The following is a 21,312-nucleotide window of genomic DNA, read 5'->3' as shown; positions in this document are numbered from 1 at the left end:
ACGAGCACGAAGGGTCTCTACATTTGGTACCGGGGTTGCGTAGACAAGAGCTTTCAAATGCCCGCATAAATGAAAGTCAAGAGGGTTGAGGTCAGGAGAGTGTGGAGGCCATGGAATTGGTCCGCCTCTACCAATCCATCGGCCACCGAATCTGTTGTTGAGAAGCGTACGAACACTTCAACTGAAATGTGCAGGAGCTCCATCATGCATGAACTACATGTTGTGTCGTACTTGTAAAGGCACATGTTCTAGCAGCACAGGTAGAGTATCCCGTATGAAATCATGATAACGTGCTCCATTGAGCGTGGGTGGAAGAAACTAAAATGAGCTCGAACATGGAAATGAACCGTTTCCGGACACATGTCCACATAACATCTTTTCTTTATTTATGTGTGAAGAATGTTTCCTGAAAGTTTGGCTGTACCTTTTTGTAACACCCTGTAATTGTAGCTGATTTATTTACACAAATACCATGTCTAACTATGACAAATAAATCACTGCTAAGGGAAAACAAGTTTTGCTAGCACTGTTTCCGCTTATCCGTCTGTGCGCATTTACATGAAGTATTCGGATGCTGTGATCTATACTACGCGTTAGTGATCGCAAAAGCCAGAATGAGCAGGTGCCGTTTGCATGTGAGAGTGTGGTATTTGTTTGGCATAATACGACACGCACGTTGATTAGACAAAAGCAGGTCTGAACTTGTGAACTGATTATTTTTGCAAGTCTCAGCCTGTACTGAGAAACTCACTGAAGCATTAATACCGAAACGGTGATTGCAAACGTATTATGTCTCCAATTTGTCGATCCGATGAAATATGAAATTGTAGATGGACATTAATATGAGATCTGTCTCGGATACCATGTATCCAATGCCAATACCATCGCTCTCTTAACCTCAGATCGTCTGCACATACTCATTTAAAGTTTACAGGAAGACGGGAAATACTAGCCCATCCATTCCTGGGAGAATTGTGTGGAATGGGGGCAAACCTACTTAAAAATGTTAGCCATTATTACTATTCTTAATGGCGCAAAACGGTCACATTCAAGTTTCGTACCTTAATTAACACAATTAGCAGCGAAGTATTAGGTATTTTTCTGTAAGAACTCCACAGATATCTGTTCTGAGTAAGAGACAAACTCTTTATATGAGCAAACAAATCCAAAAAAATTGTTTTGTGTGTGTATCGACTTTTTTAAGTTGGCGTGGAGGAACCACCCAAGAACGCTTCTTCGTCTGTAAGCTGTCTTTTGTACTGCGAGACTCCCTTGTATTCTTTAGTATTCTTGACGAGTATGGATGTAGAATGCTGGAAATTGGTGCTAAATATTACATGGGATATTCTTCAAAAACTGCTATAACAAATACATGCCAATCCCACGTTAAAAAATAACACACTGCAACACATACGTTCGAAGTATATATAATCAGTGTGTGACGCCCCTATAAGACTGCCCTAGTGCTGTCTTAAGTAAACTACAGAGAAAAAATCCCAAATCAACACTGAGAAGAAATCAATTACCCCTTCGGTGTAGGATGGGAGTAGGATAGACTACCACTTAATGTCAAGTAAATTCAAGTTGGTGGAGACCTACACACAACCGTCCACACTCAACTGGTACCACGCTACGCAGTCACTATCGCAGTTCACTGGACTCGCATTCGGTAGGACGGCGGTTCAATCCCGCGTCCGGCCATCCTGATTTAGGTTTTCCGTGATTTCCCTAAATCACTCCAGGCAAATGCCGGAACGGTTCCTTTGAAAGGGCACGGCCGACTTCCTTCCCCGTCCTTCCCTAATCCGATGAGACCAATGACCTTGCTGTCTGGTCTCTTCCCCCAAAAAACAACAACTACCGCAGTCGCTTGTTGCCGCACCTGTCCCAACCGCAGCGTTCGGTGTTGTTCTGCTGCTTAAACGTCTGCCTCGACCTTCTGATAGGACACAACTGAGATGATGCCATTAGTTTCTCGTCTTGTCAGAGCACGCACCAGAGGACACGCAGTGTGCAACCGATCAGAATCTACCCATGAAAGCACTTTAGAGAATTTTTTACAAAGAAATTCGATAAATGTTATATGTACGCAGCCTGTATGGTATATCGTCATTATGTAATGTCGTTAGGGAATGAGATGCACATCCGTGTATACAGGATGTATCATAATTAATAGCTTATGCGCAACAGATACTTCAAGCTCTTAGTTTTCGATATTTTGAGAGGTGGTAATATGGGACAAAAAAAGGAAAACTGTCGAATAGGCATGGGCTCTAAAGTGCACACATTAACCTTGGTTTACGAACAAAACGGCTTTACGTAGAGCAGCAGAAACCTGTGGGAAGGTGGAGCCGATGCCAACCATTGTTGCCAGTGTGTGACCGTAAATAAATGTTTCCCAGACTCGGGTCATTCGGCTACATGGCAAGGATCCGACCCCTGTAAGTTATCTGGAAGTATGTTTGTAAGAAGTAATTCGTCGCTGCTGTACAGACGCTTTCCTTCTGTCAGTTTGCGCATATCACCAGAGAGATAGATAGATAGAGAGAGAGAGAGAGAGAGAGAGAGAGAGAGAGAGGGTGAGAGTGAAATGCGTATAATATTTCGCCACCATCACTTGCTTGTAAGTGTGACGAACTCGTCGAGATGACGTAGCAAAGTGATCATAAGGTTCCCAATTCGATCCTCCTTATACAGCACCTCCACGCATATATATACATATCACTTGTCTATATCCTTAGTATAACACCTTACAACGAGCCACTTAACTATATATACGCATGCTACTGCTCATTGATATAGGGAGAGTATTCTAGCCGAAACGCAACATTGTATTTCAGTAAGAGCCAGTGGAAGATCACTTGGCTACAGTATAGAGCTCGAGATAGTAGAATATTAGATAGTTTCCTTTAAGTTACATTTTCGATTAAAGCAACTTTTTTTGAAATATCTATTTTAAATACTACGTTTCTGTTTTATTTGCTCTCTGTCTGCACACTTGAAAAGTAATAAATTAAGACTAACTTCTTAAGGCTATTTTTCATAATCTATAATTCCCCTCTTTGTTCCTGTCTATTGCTACCTCTTTCATCTTCCCAAAAATAAGAGTAACATTTCTCTTAACACTTCTTCACCATTAACTTCCGCTCCCACCTCTTTGACTCTTTGTATGAAGATGGTATCTGTTCTTTCGGACATGTCCGAAAGAACGTATACCATCTTCATACAGTTAAGGCTAACGGGCCATTGACCTTCTTCTTCTGTGCGGATGCACAGGCATTGCCTAAGTTAGGAATGTGGGTCTTACGGGGTGCGTGCAAGGGATAAGTCCCTGCAGTAGCTCTATCCTCTGTGCACTTAGTACATCAGATAGCCGGCACGGTAGCTCAGCATGTTCGGTCAGAGGGCTGCGTGCTACCTGCAATGAAAAAACTGAGTGAAGGAATCAACGATCAATGTGAACGGATGTGTTGCAACGTCCGCCCAAACGAAACGCCACGAACTACATCGAAAAAAAAAAACCGTTTGCCATGTAAGCAGGAGATCCTAGTTTCGAGTCCTCGTCGGGGCTCACATTTTTTACTGTCCCCGCTGACGTGTATCAACGCCTGTAGAAAACTTAATGTCTTGATTTAATTATCATTTCTTTCACTCTTGTCTCATTTCCCTGTCACTTCGTCCTCCCAAAATTAATAAACAAATAAAGCAGTTCTCGTTGAAAGTATAGTTTTTTCTCTTAATGTCTCCCTCTCCTCTACCTCAACACTTTTTACTTTCCTCCTCTATCATTTCTAGCAGTAAATATGAAACAGATGTCGTTAAATACCCTGTGCCACTACCAATTCTTCGTTGTGAAAACATTTTTGAGTTATTACCTTCTCATCTAAGATAAAAGGAACTGTGACATGCAGTTCCATAAGATCTAATTTTCTTGCTTGTCAATCTTTTGTTTTGCAGTTCTACTCTTCTCTCTGTGCCGGCCGGAGTGGCCGAGCGGTTCCAGGCGCTACAGTCTGGAACCGTGCAACCGCTATGGTCGCAGGTTCGAATCCTGCCTCGGGCATGGATGTGTGTAACGTCCTTAGGTTAGTTAGGTTTAAGTAGTTCTAAGTTCTAGGGGACTGATGACCTCAGAAGTTAAGTCCCATAGTGCTCGGGGCCCTTTTTTTGTCTTCTCTCTGTTGCACACTGGCGCCCTCCCTCTCTCCTTTATCTCTTTCCCTCTCTCTCTCTCTCTCTCTCTCTCTCTCTCTCTCTCTCTGTACGGAAAGACTGGAGGAATTGATTCTGTCCCTGTGAGTGGGCGTGTATATTCGCTGTCAGTTTCCGACTTCTGGAGTCATTGTGTAAGTGGAGATGTACAACACATTATGGCGATAGCTGCCAGTGGTGATGGCTACTCGGTGATTTTGTAGTTCTAAGTAGAGACGTGAAAAGTGGGTGTGTATAACAAGCTGGTGTTCCTTGAAGGCAGCACTTCGCGAAAATAACTAGAGGTGAGAAGCTCTGTAAAAGAACAATGAACTATATTGCCTTATCCGCCTTGGCAGCTGCACGGTCAGCATGGCGGATTGTTAACAGTAGTAGCCCTGGGTTGATCACTGTCCGGGTCGGCGATTTTTCCCACTCGGGGATTGGGTGTTCCATTGTCCTCACTTTTGTATCGTTATAACTGACTTTCCAGTATTGCGATGGCTCTATGGGAACGTCCCAAAAGCCAGTAAATAAATAAACTAGATCGTACCCATGAGATCTGTTGTGACTGATTTCCTGTGACACTTTGATCTTGTTCCCGTGAGATCTGATGTGACATTTCCTGTGACATTTGGATCTTTCTTGCTTTGAACACATAATGACAGTTTTCTCTGTTCACGTTTCTGATAACGTTGCAATATTATAGCTGGGATTTAAGTGGAGACCTGAAGCGTTGTATGTATCCGGTTCAGTCGTAGGAATTTGGAACTTAACGTAATGTAATCATGTTGCTACAGAAATTATTGTAGTATGTTGGTGGTAACGTTTTTTTCCTCGCCTCGTGGAACAAGGCAAGGCTGGTATCTCCTGTCTGAAGTATTTTGGTACTATTCAAGTTCTGGGAGTTTATCCGGGTCCGCTGTTAAATTTTTCTAGGAATGGCGTAATTGCCTCACGTACTAAGACTGCACGCATTATCGCACCGGGACTGCGTTTACGCTCGTCACTTGACCGAGAGCTGTGTATTACACACACATCAAAAAAAGTTTTGCATCACCTCGGTTCCCAGAACTCCTCAAGATAGACGTTTGAATGTGGATATTGCATCACAGACACAGTCCATTTGATTGTTCAGAGATGTCACTAAACCTGCACAAAGATGTAAACAACCATGCATCAGCATCGCCTATTACACGGAGGGGGTCCGACAGCCGATCAGTTGTAAGACGTGTATATATCTATTGTCTATCGTCAAACCACAATTTATGAGAGATGTTTATATTTTATTAATAGGATTAAGTAGGAATAATCAATATTTGTCATGTTGGAAATAATAGTGGTAGCAGGGAATATATGCACCAAAGTACTGTTGGCAAGAGAGACAGCACATTGATATAATTTTAAAATGGGCGGGAGAGACCACGTATAGATACACTTTAAAGAGCAGGAAAGACCGCGCATTGATACATTTTGTAATGGTAGCAGGGACTGTCTGCACCAGAAAGCATTGTTGGCAGGAGTGACCGTACTTTAGCGTTCGTAGGAAGTCAGTAGTATGCGAGAAGTGAAGCGAGCCGGTAGCAGGTCTGAAGCGAAAGGTTGAGTGGAGCGGTGTGCCTGCCAGCCATCAGCTATGATTTATAAGAGATTATAAACGGATGTACAGAGACATCAGCTAACTATTATCATAAGAGGAACTAATATTATTAAATTATTTTTGAGAAGCTCAAGACTACTGAAGGTAAAATTTGCGCAATGCTAGTTGTAAGATAATTGTAAAAAGTAAGTCCCATTTGAACGTTTGTAAAATCATTTCATTCAGAATATAATTAATTTTTGCCAGCAATATTGCATTTATGATTATAATCCATCCCAAAAACCATCAACGTAAAACTTTGCAAAATTTTATTGTTGTCAATAAAACTATGAATTACGTAACTTCAGACAAATTAATTAAAGAATAACGTCAGCTCTGCTATTAAAGAATAACGTCAGCTTTGGTAATAAATACAGCCACTTATCATGAAAGCCCACCAGCAGCTAATAGAGTATAGTAAAACAGAGTAAGTACATTCATGTCGCAGTTCATTGTAGCAGTCAGATGGCGATCCAGTGACAGTAGATAAGGTAAGGAGCAGATTTGGGTTATTGCAGGTAACGACTGAGGGCCACGACGACGACACATTCTATGATTCGTCGAAATAATAAGAAAATAACTTTTAATAAGCTGTATTTAAATTTGTATGCGAAGATTGAGAAAGAGAATTAATTTCAAAGGGAAGGTTTCATTGGTTATTATTAAGCAAGAGGTAGAAATCCAAAAGGAAAGTTTCATAGGTATATTGTAAAAGGGAAGGTTGTGTAACAAAAGAGACATAGAGGAGACGGGAAGGTTTCACTTGGCAACACCCAACCAGTAGGACTCTTTAGTGAATCTACTGTGAAAATGAATATACTGACTCTGACGAATGTGTGAATAAGCTAGAGTTAAGTGGCGCAACGCTTATACTAAACTGTACACCTTTAATTCACAGCCCATCGCCTATTCTGTTTGCTCTATTGATTCTTCGTTGAAAAGTGTTTGTTCAGTGATGAATCCGCTTTGAACAGTGATATATTTTGTTGCATGTGTTAATTATAGACAATGTTCCGCAGAATAATTACTCGTTCTCAAAGCGAAAAAAGTGTAGAAAATACTGACGAGAAATTCTTTTGAGGAATAAACAGAAATAATACGTGTGAAAAACCCGATAGTGAAACTTTAGGTGAACAGACATTCGAGAGTAGTAATAATATGGAATCTTTTGACGAACAATCAGCTTCAGAAATGCCTACTTATAATGAGACATTAGTGCAAAATAATTTGTTTTTAAATACAACAGACGCTACACAGCCACAAATTACCTGTAGCAGACATAATAGTTTCAGTAACGAAACCACTATAATGCAGTCAAACAGTGTGACTTCATTACGTGCCGAAACAGATTCAAACGGTACACAGCTAAACAATCTGCGTAGCAGATACCACAGTTTTATTGACGACAATTCCGAAACCACGGAAGAGGTGACACGATTAGAATAATCTGAGGATGTTCAAATGAACACAGATGTACAACCTTTAACAACGAATACAAATACACACAGAAGTCAATCCGAAACGGATCCAATAATGGCATTTTCGCTTTAAATGAGACAAGACATGAATCAAAACTTTAACAGAAGGGCACAAGAATCAGCAGACCTAAAAAACCAAATCAAGGCTGAAATTCAAGCAGTCGCTGAAAAATGTTCACAACAAACCAAGAATTACACGCTAAGATTCAAGAAATAACAGATAAACAAGAAGCATTCGCGGTTAGCATACGAGAAACAATAGCAGAGAATTTTTCTAAACAAAACACTCACATTGATGAACGTTTTAACAATCACACAGAAAACTGTTTAAAACGTCATGGCAAACTGTTGCGATCGCAGGATAAAGAACGAAAAGAACTATTAAAAACAATTACTAAACAGCGACAGGACGACAAAAAGAATGTGTTTACTCAGAGGAAAACTTACGTAGTCAATTACATACACTCGATTTCGGAAGAAATAGAAACGGTTAAGGAGACAAATATTCAAATACAAGAGAGACTCACGGAAATCCAATCACACACAATTGAGGCGAAAATTTCTACAGACATTGAAATCCAGAATTTTAGGGATACGTTAACAAAAGAAATCCAGACACTAACTGACAAAACAGAACACATAGAAATCAATCAAGACCTAGAAAATTTGAAAGCACATTTTAAGAAAGTAACCAAAACTAATTGTAAAATACGAAACGAACTGACAGAAAAGATCAACGAACTCACTACAGGAATAGACCTTTTAGATACTAACAATGAAAATAAATCAGATGATACTACACCAGTCTCAGTTCAACAGATTTCTAATAGTAGAGATACACAAATTACAAATGTGCAACAAACAATCGCAGACCTAGAATTACGTAATAATTTGTTACATCAGAAAATCAATTCTTTACAGCAAGGGATAGCTGACACACAACAAACAACTGCAAACAATCAATTCCAACAGAACACACACCATTACGACATGCCTCAGATGCACAGTACAAATAATGTCGGTAGACTTCAGAGAGTAAGAGATCTTAATCAGGCAGAAAGACACATAAATTCATATGCACAACATTACGAAAATACTTACACACAAAGGCATGACGGTTTCGACCACAAGCATTTCCTTTGAGTGAGAAAGTTTAAAACATTTAAAAACGACAGGACACAAATACATCCACTGGACTGGATCCAACAATTCAATGCGGCACTCCCACCGTTATGGTCAGTTCAACATAAGCTAGAATTTATTATTAGTTTTCTTCAAGGGGAACCAGCGAGAAGAATGCGACCAATTGCTAGACACTGTTTTTCAGTAGAAGCATTCCAGGAAGCATTTCTAGCACCATATTGGTCAGATACCGCACAGAGTAGCATGAAAGATCGGCTAATTAGTCAGCCAAATTTCGAGAATTCGACTTTCCCAACAATCACACAGTTTTTCGAGTATATGATTGAACAAAACCAATACCTCAATGAGCCATACAGCCAATCCGCATTAATACAGATGTGTATTTCAAAACTCCCCAGAGCATTAAAGGTATCATTATTAACAGGCCAGCAAAAGGACAACATGTACACATTTAGAGACATCCTGCAATTGCTAGAGGTACACCAGGCAGATTATGCGTTTCTTAATAAGAACTTTTCACGACATAACGCAAACCAGACAAACAATGCTAATTTTGAGCAAACACGATTTGGCAATAACAATCATAATAAACGCTTTCGCAGCGGAAATGAAAATTTTAATCGAGAATACACACAGGGATTTAATGAACAGCAGTATAATAATAATGTACATTGCAATTCTAGACAGCAACAAAGCTATCCAAATAAAATGACACATATACGACAGGAAATGCCGAACCCGTCAAACTTTCACATGACTCATTGGCCAGAAAATGCGTCAGGTGCAAGCCATTACACGGGTCAGCCGCAAAACACACAAAACGAACAAAAGCAGCCTTTTCAGAAAAACACGCGTGCCTCGGCATATAACCACAGCTATAACGACAGAAGGAGAGAAAACGAACACTGACCGCAAAGGACATTCTACAATGATAATTTTCATTGAAATTCAAACAGTGCACAACAACCAAGTCATCAAATGAATGTACCAGACACAAGATTTCATCCGCCACCTACCACTAATAATGAAAACGGTAGAACAGTACAGTTCATAGAAAACATACAACACTCCCCGACAGAAAATGAAATGCCAGAACATTTATGACTAGAGATAGCCTGTCATGAATCTCTAAATGGCGACACTATGGATAAGAACAGAGGAATCATAACGATAGAGAATGCCATTACATTCGACGACGTGCGAGACACATGGTTACACGAAAAACCGATCATGCAGAAAACAATATGTCACCCAATAATCCAGATAAATTTAAAGTCACAAAATATTTTAGCAATAATTGATTCAGGTTCACCAATGTGCGTAATTAACGAAGACACATTTAACAGATGCAATAGCAATAATGATTACCCAGTATTCCCATTAAACAAAACTAAAGTTAAGGGAGCATTTCCTGGAAAAAGCATTGAAGTCAAAAGATAGACACAATTAACGTTTGTTTTTGCAGGGCAAACTTTCCACAGCAATTGTTGGATAGTTCCACATTTAACAACTGATATAATATTAGGAACCAATTTTCTCGTACAGTACGACGCAAAGATTGACTTAAAATCGTCATACCTATCATTACAGAAGAAGACAGTGAAGTGGTAGTGAGATTTCAAAACACAGTATCCTCAGAAGAACAAAATATGCACAGGATCGAGATTATTGCAGATTCTAAAGATAACGATTGTTATCTCACACTATACACGAATATACATAATAACGACATGGCAGAGGAACAGGAGTATAATGTATTAGAGAGAATTACGTGCAAGGTTGGAGACAGTATAGCAAAAGACGACACAGAATGGACAGAATTAGAAATTATTCTTGTGCAACATAAAACAGTTTTTAACAATGTTCCAGGAACGATGACAGGATTTATGTCGAATTTCAGGTGAAACCATACGAGACTTTCAAAGCAAAACACTATCCAATCCCGCATATACACACAGAAGCAGTTAAGAAAGAGTTACGAGTAATCTTTGATCAGGGTATACTTAAACCAGCAGCAAGCCAATATATAAATCCATTACACATCGTTGAAAAGAAGGATGGATTACTCAGTTTAGTTTTAGATTCACATCAGGTTAATAAAATAATCATTACAGAAACTGACGGACCACAGACGTTAGAAGAGTTACTGCAAAAGTTTAATGGCACCTCTATATATACCACCCTCGATCTCAAATAAGGATTTTGGCAAATCCAATTGTATCCAAATTGCTGAAAGTATACGGCATTCCTTTGCTTTGCTGAATGTTACCAATTTTGCAAACTTCCGTTTGGACTAACGATTTTGTCTGCAGCCTTTATTCGAGGCATGAATAAAATTTTCCCACAGGATCTAAAAAACAAAGTTACTACATATGTAGCTCCCATTCTAATCGCAGGAGAAAACTGGGAACAGCACAACCACACCCTTCAACAATTACTATATACATTCGAGCATAACGGTGTAACTATAACCCTCCATAAATCTGAATTTGGAAAGCCTCAATAAAATTTCTAGATCATATCATTCCACAAACAGGTATTGCACCAGACTCCGGAAAATTGCAAGCATTGAAAGATATCGACGTGCCAACAAATAAGAAGGAACTTTGGAGCATTTTAGGCCTTATTAATTATTTTAGAAAATTCATTCATTATAAAGCATTAGACACGCCCTTGGTATACCAGCTCACAAGTAAAAACATAATCTCTTCGTAGAATGAAGACGCTGAAGCTGAATTCGAGAATTTGAAAGAAGCTTTACTAAGGGCACCTTTGTTATCACATCCTGACCGAACACAAAACTTTTCCATTGCAACAGATAGTTCAACTACAGCACTAGGAGTACATATTTTCCAGGAAGTAGAGGAGGAAGGTAAGACAATCGTTAAACATATTGTGTTTGCAAGCAGGTTACTTTCTCCAGCAGAGCGCAATTATTGGACTATGGGCACTTAAGAGATTCCGTCATTATCTACATGGAAGACACACCACAGTATATACCGATCACCAAGCAATCCAGTTTTTATTATCAGTAAAACTTATGCATGATAGATTAAGCAGTTGGAAATTATATCTACAAGAGTTCGACTTTACTACTGTACACATTCCAGGCACGCAGAATACTGTTGCCGACGAATATCGAGATCTATCCACCATAAACGACTAGAGAAAGAAAATACCCTCTGCCACAACAACCATAGTATTATGTATTTCAAATAAGTAGCTTTCGAAAACTTTATATCATCAACATTACAGGACATAGAGAGAGAACAGCAGAAAGATGAAACACTAAAAGAGATTGTAACGCCTTGGTGAGACAAGAGCAATGCAAAAATCAGTAATTTTTACATTACACATTAAAATATTATGTTTATTTGCTCATACCCAGACGGCAACAATTGGCTTTTATGGATTCCAGAAGGGATCACAAGCAAATTGATATGGTATACGCACCTAAGCTATGCACATTACGGATCTAGAAAATGCTTTCTAATTATTCGACAAAATTGTCACTTCAACACTATGGAAAAACACATTTGCAAAGTTATAGCATCCTGCAAGATATGTCAGAAAGCTAAATCATCAACAGTATCACATATTCCACCACTGTATCCCTTCATACCGGTTAAGTTAAGACACATGGCAGCAGTAGATCTTTTTGGTCAAATCCCCAGAAGAAGTAAAGATTATAGTTACATTCTGGTATCCGTAAAACTGACATCCAAATTTGTAACACTTTCTCTACTAAGGAAAGCAACAGCTAGATCAGTGTCAAGAGCATTTGTAAGAGATTTTCTATCAATAGTAGGACATGTACAGAAGGTTATTTCAGATAACGGACCAAAGTTTAGGTCAGACATATAGATACAAATGTTAGAGAGTAAGAACATAACACCAATTTACATATCAAGATATCACAGTTCTTCTAACCCGTCAGAAAGAATAATGAAGGAGATCGGGAAACTATGTAGAATTTATTGCCACAGAAAGCATACAACATGGGAAGAATACATTTCACAGTTTCAGGAAGTAATAAATGCAATACCTAATGAGTCAACGATGCTCTCACCAACTGTAATACTGACGAATAAAGACCCACTGAATAAACTTACTGAAATGATTACTTTTCCAAAGAAGCGTAGACTTCGTCCTTGTGAGATAATAGACATGGCATTAGCGAACATTAAACGAGCTGCAGATCGTCAGAAGAGACAGCAGAAGCAGGTAAGTATATTACGCAATTACAAAATTGGCGATAAGGTATTAATCCGTACCCATTACCTGTCATGTAAAGGGAAGAACCGATGCAAAAAATTTGATCTTCTATATGCAGGACCGTACGAAATTCGAAATATTCCGCACGCTAATGTAGTACAAGTTGAGACAATCAGACAAAAAAATTGAGAGGAAACCATCATATGTCAAACATAAAGAAATTCTTAAAATAGAAAAACCTTCTTACAAGGATACATATAGACAGAGTATAACAATGAGCTTTTTAACACATTCCCACAAGCCCGAACAGAGTGAGCTACTAATGGATTATTTATGTGCACAACAGGTCACCTCAATTCGACCGCAAACAAATACACTGAACATTAATAGCGGTCTTGAGAAGCGTTCTCGCAGGGCATTTATTTCACATTATGTAAGGTAAGTGAAGTAATTAACAGGACTGCTTCAAATGTGAATGTATAACACGTACAAATGATTTTTATACAGTAGTAGCAATTAGATCTATTTTTTAACCCGTGCATGCAGCATTGTTGTCATAGTTCACCAAAATAAAGGTAGTTTTAATTATAATGTAGGTATTGAATATGGAGAAATGTTGATAAATGCTTTACGGGTAATGCAGAGAGCTGACGCGATTTTACAGCAGCAGAGAGATGTTGAAGTCACGCCGTGCGCTGACGATTATTAACCTTGAATATTTTATTATAGGTAATACAGAGAGATATTGAAGTCATGCCGTGCACTGATGATGATTAACAATGAATATTTTATTATAGGCTATGAAGAGAGATGACATGAGGTAGAAAGGAGAGTGGGGAATGAAGATGTTAGTATGTAAGGAATATAGTTTAGTAATGGTTTATTTTGATAACAGGTGACACAGCGCAGCGCAGCTCTACGCATGGAGAAACCACATTAAACTGCATACTATATGTACTTCGCTATTCAAAAAAAATTTTTTCTGCATTGAACATGATATCTTTTACATCAGATACATACATAGGAAAAACATATCACTCCAAATGTCAGCACACCGATTTGCACTCTGTGTAAAATACAAATGTTTTCTCTTAAATAACAATGACGATGTGTGCTACACAACTCAAACATAATATATAGTCGACTGACAATATGAATCGAAACTGACGACCACATTACCGAACATACTGAAGTCACATAAAGTGACATAGTTTGTCAAAATGTTCTTTCATATTTCAAAAACTGTGAATTCACAACCTGTGAAGCAATATAACAGTGTCTTTATGGAATTTATTATATGTGCACCAGATTATGATATATTTGGAGGAAATTTATCTGCTAAAGTCACAGAAAGTGACATAGTTTGTATAAAGGTACTTGTCTATTTTATTTAAAATGTTGATTCCTAAATGTACAACTAAATTCCACTTACAGGAATATTTGTTTATGTTATTGACTGTCACGTAATGTCATATGTACTGTAGGCTGAATTCACTACAGATGGAAAATGTGTATTTTATGTAATTGTTCAAAACAATAAACTTTTTCTAAAGTCGCACAAGGTGACATGTTTTTTCCTTTTAAACGCAAAATAAATAATTTTTATGAGCACAGAGGAAATAGATGATGTAAAATGTGGTAATAACGGTATCAACCATATCCGTGAACCTTTTGACAAAGTGATTATACCTGTACCTTAATCCCTGTGCATCCCATGGTTATGGAGCACAAACAAAGTGAAAAGTGAACCACATTACTTCAATCTACGATGTTTCCAATGAGGTGTCGGCATACCAAGACGCACACCACAGTCATGATGTACGTCAATATCTGCTTGCATACCAAGATGCACACCATCACTACTAATGGAAAATAGGATTTGGAACTTGTACCTGATGCAGCTGTGGCAACTCAGGCAATTCGACAGTTAACTTAGCGTTTGGTTACACTAAAACTATCGATCAAAGAGACGATGGAATCACATGGCGAAACCCTGTGTTATGCTATGTGAGGGAAAGAAACGGACTTTTGAGTGCATTCACAAACAGTTGCCAGTGCTTTTTACCATGCTATCCAATTCAATTTTTCCCTTCCTTGAATATGGTACTAATAGATGCCAATTTTACCAGAGAATTTTTTTTTATAATGAAACATAAACTATGTTCTAATTTTTTACCATCTATTACTATTAGAGATATAAATAACTTTTACTACGCGATGTACACTTCCAACTTATTGACTCATATTATTTGTATATTTTGATGTATACTCTTTTGTATATTCTCTTTCTTAGATTTAGGAAAACAAATCCTTATGACCGTATATATATGTGCTTTGTTGAGAGAAATATTCTATCATTGACTTACATATTACTACACATATTTCTATAATCAAATTTTCTCCTTACGTGAAGTCCAAATGACTTAACGACGTAGGAAAATATTAAGGAAATCCAGTGGAGGGTTATGTAAGACATGTATATTTCTATTGTCTATTGTCAAACCACAATTTATGAAAGATGTTTATATTTTACTAATAGGATTAAGTAGGAATAATTAATATTTTTCATGTTGGAAATAATTGTGGTAGCAGGGAATATCTGCACCAAAGTACTGTTGGCAAGAGAGACAGCACATTGATATAATTTTAAAATGGGCGGGAGAGACCGCATATAGATACACTTTAAAGAGAGGGAAAGACCACGCATTGATACATTTTGTAATGGTAGCAGGGACTGTCTGCACCAGAAAGCATTGTTGGCAGGAGTGACCGTACTTTAGTGTTCGTAGGAAGTCAGTAGTATGCAAGAAGTGAAGCGAGCCGGTAGCAGGTCTGAAGCGATAGGTTGAGCGGAGCGGTGTGCCTGCCAGCCATCAGCTATGATTTATAAGAGATTATAAACGGATGTACAGAGACATCAGCTAACTATTATCATAAGAGGAACTAATATTATTAAATTATTTTTGAGAAGCTCAAGACTACTGAAGGTAAAATTTGCGCAATGCTAGTTGTAAGATAATTGTAAAAAGTAAGTCCCATTTGAACGTTTGTAAAATCATTTCATTCAGAATATAATTAATTTTTGCCAGCAATATTGCATTTATGATTATAATCCATCCCAAAAACCATCAACGTAAAACTTTGCAAAATTTTATTGTTGTCAATAAAACTATGAATTACGTAACTTCAGACAAATTAATTAAAGAATAACGTCAGCTTTGCTATTAAAGAATAACGTCAGCTTTGGTAATAAATACAGCCACTTATCATGAAAGCCCACCAGCAGCTAATAGAGTATAGTAAAACAGAGTAAGTACATTCATGTCGCAGTTCAATGTAGCAGTCAGATGGCGATCCAGTGACAGTAGATAAGGTAAGGAGCAGATTTGGGTTATTGCAGGTAACGACTGAGGGCCACGACGACGACACATTCTATGATTCGTCGAAATAATAAGAAAATAACTTTTAATAAGCAGTATTTAAATTTGTATGCGAAGATTGAGAAAGAGAATTAATTTCAAAGGGAAGGTTTCATTTGTTATTATTAAGTAAGAGGTAGAAATCCAAAGGGAAGGTTTCATAGGTGTATTGTAAAAGGGAAGGTTGCGTAACAAAAGAGATATAGAGGAGATGGGAAGGTTTCACAGTTCCAGTCATTCCTCCAGGAAGGAAGTACACGGCTCTTGTCTGCAGTTCAACCATGTCTAGACAGTCAATACCGCGGTTCGATCGCGTCCGCATTGTTACTGTGTGCCAGGAAGGGCTTTCAATAAGGGAAGTGTCCAGGCGTCTCCGAGTGAACCAAAGAGATGTTGTTGGGACATGGAGGAGATATAGAGAGACAGCAACTGTCGAGTATTCGCGTCCCCACAGTGCACATCTTGTGAATGACTTTCTTTAGGATAACAACATTGCTCGACTAGAATGACCAGCATGTTCTCCAGCATGAACCCTATCGAACATGCCTGGGATAGATTGAAAAGGGCTGTTTATGGACGACGTGACCCACCAACAACTCTGAGGGATCTAGGCCGAATCGCCGTTGAGGAGTGGGACAATGTACCAGCAGTGCCTTGATGAACTTGTGGACAGTATGCCACGACGAATAAAGGCATGCATCAATGCAAGAGGACACGCTACTGGGTATTAGAGGTAGCAGTGTGTCAGCACTCTGGACTATCACCTGTGAAGGTCTCGCTGTATGGTGGTACAACATACAATGTGCGGTTTTTAAGAGCAATAAAAAGCGCGGTATGATGTTTGTGTTGATCTCATTCCAATTTTCTTTACAGGTTCCGGAACTCTCGGAACCGAGATGATTCAAAACTTTTTTTATTGTGTGTACAAGGTGAGTCAGCTGCCCCTAACGATGTCGTTTTATGCAACCTGCAATTTTTCCAGGCCTTCAGATACCACGCGCGATTTTTCAGATTCTCTCGCTCCCTACTTGCAAACTGCTAGTCATAGGAAAAACGAACAGAACATTTTAGTAGGATATATGATATAGCTAAATTTTGTAGTGGGATACGTTTTCGCTGGAGGCCGAAGTCTTCGAGCGATTCAAGAAAGCCGCGCGGAATTATAGCCGAGAGGTCTAGGACGCTGCAGTCATGGACTTTGCGGCTGGTCCCGGCGGAGGTTCGAGTCCTCCCTCGGACATGGGTGTGTGTGTTTGTCCTTAGGATAATTTAGGTTAAGCAGTGTCTGAGCTTAGGGACTGATTAACTTAGCAGTTAAGTCCCATAAGATTTCATACACACTTGAACACTTGATTCAAGAAAAATGTACAGAACTGGCCTTCAGACTCCCACACTCATCCCCCACCGGTCAGAATATGTAGTATGTTGTTCGTGGCACTCCAACTTACTATTACACGAAAGTTTGTGACTGCACGAATTTCCTACATTCGACCTTTCTTTTGGTTTTTATTGACTGGCGTTATTAGGCCTCCGGTTTGCTCAAGCACTTAAAAATTATAAAACTGACGCTTGTATAAATTTTACCTAACAGTGTGAATTTTAACACTATGAAATAAATAATTACACTGTTGTTGTTGTGGTCTTAAGTCCTGAGACTGGTTTGATGCAGCTCTCCATGCTGCTCTATCCTGTGCAAGCTTCTTCATCTCCCAGTACCTACTGCAGCCTACATCCTTCTGAATCTGCTTAGTGTATTCATCTCTTGGTCTCCCTCTTCGATTTTTACCCTCCACGCTGCCCTCCACTACTAAATTGGTGATCCCTCGATGTCTCAGAACATGTCCTACCAACCGATCCCTTCTTCTAGTCAAGTTGTGCAACAAAATTTTCTTCTCCCCAATTCTATTCAATGCCTCTTCATTAGTTATATGATTTACCTATCTAATATTCAGCATTCTTCTGTAGCACCACATTTTGAATGCTTCTATTCTCTTCTTGTCTAAACTATTTATCGTCCTCGTTTCACTTCCATACATGGCTACACTCCATACAAATACTTTCAGAAACGACTTCCTGACATTTAAATCTATACTCGCTGTCAACAAATTTTTCTTCTTCAGAAACGCTTTCCTTTGCCAGTCTACATTTTATATGTTCTCTACTTCGCCCATCATCAGTTATTTTGCACCCCAAATAGCAAAACTCCTTTACTACTTTAAGTGTCTCATTTCCTAGTCTAATGCCCTCAGCATCACCCAACTTAATTCGACTACATTCCATTATCCTCGTTTTGCTTTTGTTGATGTTCATCTTATACCCTGCTTTCAAGACACTGTACATTCCGTTCAGCAGTTCTTGCTAGTCCTTTGCTGTCTCTGACAGAATTACAATGTCATGGGCGAACCTCAAAGTTTTTATTTCTTCTCCATGGATTTTAATACCTACTCCGAACTTTTCTTTTGTTTCCTTTACTGCTTGCTCAATATACAGATTGAATAACATCGGGGATAGGCTACAACCCTGTCTCATTCCCTTCCCAACCGCTGCTTCCCTTTCATGCCCCTCGACTCCTATAACTGCCGTCTGCTTTCTGGCAATTAAAATTGCTACAACACGAAGATGTGCTACAGACACGATATTTAACCGACAGGAAGAGGATGCTGTGATAGCAAATGATTAGCTTTTCAGAGCATTCACTCAAGGTTGGCGCCAGTGGCGGCACCTACAACGTGCTGACATGAGTAAAGTTTCCAACCTATTTCTCATACACAAACAGCAGGTGACCGGCGTTGCAAGATATTTTTCACGCGTCTAGCAATATGGGGTGGAGCGCCATCCTGCATAAACATCGTACGTTCCAGCTGGTGTTTATCAGCAAGGCTGGGGATGATGCGATTCTGTAACATATCGGCGTACCTCCTACCCGTCACGGAAGCAGTTACAAAACCAGAATCACGCATTTCCTCGAAGAAAAAAGGCCCGATAACGGTAGATGTGGTAAATCCAACCCATACCGTGACTTTCTCGTCGTGCAATGGAGTTTCCACGACAGTTCTAGGGCTTTCGGTATCCCAAATTCTGCAGTTGTGGGCGTTGACAGACCCCCGGAGCGTGAAATGAGCTTCGTCGGTCCACAACACTTTACGCAACCAATCGTCATCTTCCGCCATCTTTTGAAACGCCAACATCCCAAATGCCCTCCACTTCACTAAATCGCCAGGGAACAGTTCATGATGCCGATGGATTTTGTACGGATAGCATCGGAGGGTACGCCTAAGTGCCTACCAAACGGTAGTGTATGGAATGCCGGTGCGACGTGCGACTGCACGAGTGCTGACTTCTCCGTGCATAGACGAACCCGCTGCAGTCTCCATTTCTTACTGAACTGTCTCAGCAGCATTACGCCTTCTGCTCGGTCGGCCACTACGGGGTCTATCGTCTAAACAACCCTTGACTTCGTACTTCGAAATCATTCTCGCCACAGCTGCATTTTTCAACGGACCTTTACCCGTTCGAATCCCCTTCCTATGGCGATAGGATCGTAACGCTGAACTAGCACATTCCCCATTCTGATAATACAGTTTCACAAAAAGCGCCTCTTCAGGTAACGTCAACATGCTGCGACTGCTGGTGCATCTGATTATCTCTCTCATTACTGCTCCTTTTATATACGTTTGTCATGTGCAGTCACTGACGTTTTGCTGTTCAGCGCCATCTGTCGGACATTTTGCGAACTTAGTTTTTTTTTGTTCTAATAAAATCCCATGTCATTCCAAGCATGTGTGTCAATTTTTACCTCTCTACCTACATTATTCCGTGGTTTATTAGGTTTTCAAAATTATATTGACTTTTTGATTACCCGGTATATACACTCCTGGAAATTGAAATAATAACACCGTGAATTCATTCTCCCAGGAAGGGGAAACTTTATTGACACATTCCTGGGGTCAGATACATCACATGATCACACCGACAGAACCACAGGCACATAGACACAGGCAACTGAGCATGCACAATGTCGGCACTAGTACAATGTATATCCACCTTTCGCAGCAATGCAGGCTGCTATTCTCCCATGGAGACGATCGTAGAGATGCTGGATGTAGTCCTGTGGAACGGCTTGCCATGCCATTTCCACCTGGCACCTCAGTTGGACCAGCGTTCGTGCAGGACGTGCAGACCGCGTGAGACGACGCTTCATCCAGTCCCAAACATGCTCAATGGGGGACAGATCCGGAGATCTTGCTGGCCAGGGTAGTTGACTTACATCTTCTAGAGCACGTTGGGTGGCACGGGATACATGCGGACGTGCATTGTCCTGTTGAAACAGCAAGTTCCCTTTCCGGTCTAGGAATGGTAGAACGATGGGTTCGATGACGGTTTGGATGTACCGTGCACTATTCAGTGTCCCCTCGACGATCACCAGTGGTGTACGGCCAGTGTAGGAGATCGCTCCCCACACCATGATGCCGGGTGTTGGCCCTGTGTGCCTCGGTCGTATGCAGTCCTGATTGTGGCGCTCACCTGCACGGCGCCAAACACGCATACGACCATCATTGGCACCAAGGCAGAAGCGACTCTCATCGCTGAAGACGACACGTCTCCATTCGTCCCTCCATTCACGCCTGTCGCGACACCACTGGAGGCGGGCTGCACGATGTTGGGGCGTGAGCGGAAGACGGCCTAACGGTGCGCGGGACCGTAGCCCAGATTCATGGAGACGGTTGCGAATGGTCCTCGCCGATACCCCAGGAGCAACAGTGTCCCTAATTTGCTGGGAAGTGGCGGTGCGGTCCCCTACGGCACTGCGTAGGATCCTACGGTCTTGGCGTGCATCCGTGCGTCGCTGCGGTCCGGTCCCAGGTCGACGGGCACGTGCACCTTCCGCCGACCACTGGCGACAACATCGATGTACTGTGGAGACCTCACGCCCCACGTGTTGAGCAATTCGGCGGTACGTCCACCCGGCCTCCCGCATGCCCACTATACGCCCTCGCTCAAAGTCCGTCAACTGCACATACGGTTCACGTCCACACTGTCGCGGCATGCTACCAGTGTTAAAGACTGCGATGGAGCTCCGTATGCCACGGCAAACTGGCTGACACTGACGGCGGCGGTGCACAAATGCTGCGCAGCTAGCGCCATTCGACGGCCGACACCGCGTTTCCTGGTGTGTCCGCTGTGCCGTGCGTGTGATCATTGCTTGTACAGCCCTCTCGCAGTGTCC

This window comes from Schistocerca serialis, chromosome 3, assembly GCF_023864345.2.
Source record: "Schistocerca serialis cubense isolate TAMUIC-IGC-003099 chromosome 3, iqSchSeri2.2, whole genome shotgun sequence".
Classification (NCBI taxonomy): Eukaryota; Metazoa; Arthropoda; class Insecta; order Orthoptera; family Acrididae; genus Schistocerca; species Schistocerca serialis.
Note: the sequence above shows the minus strand (reverse complement) of the source record.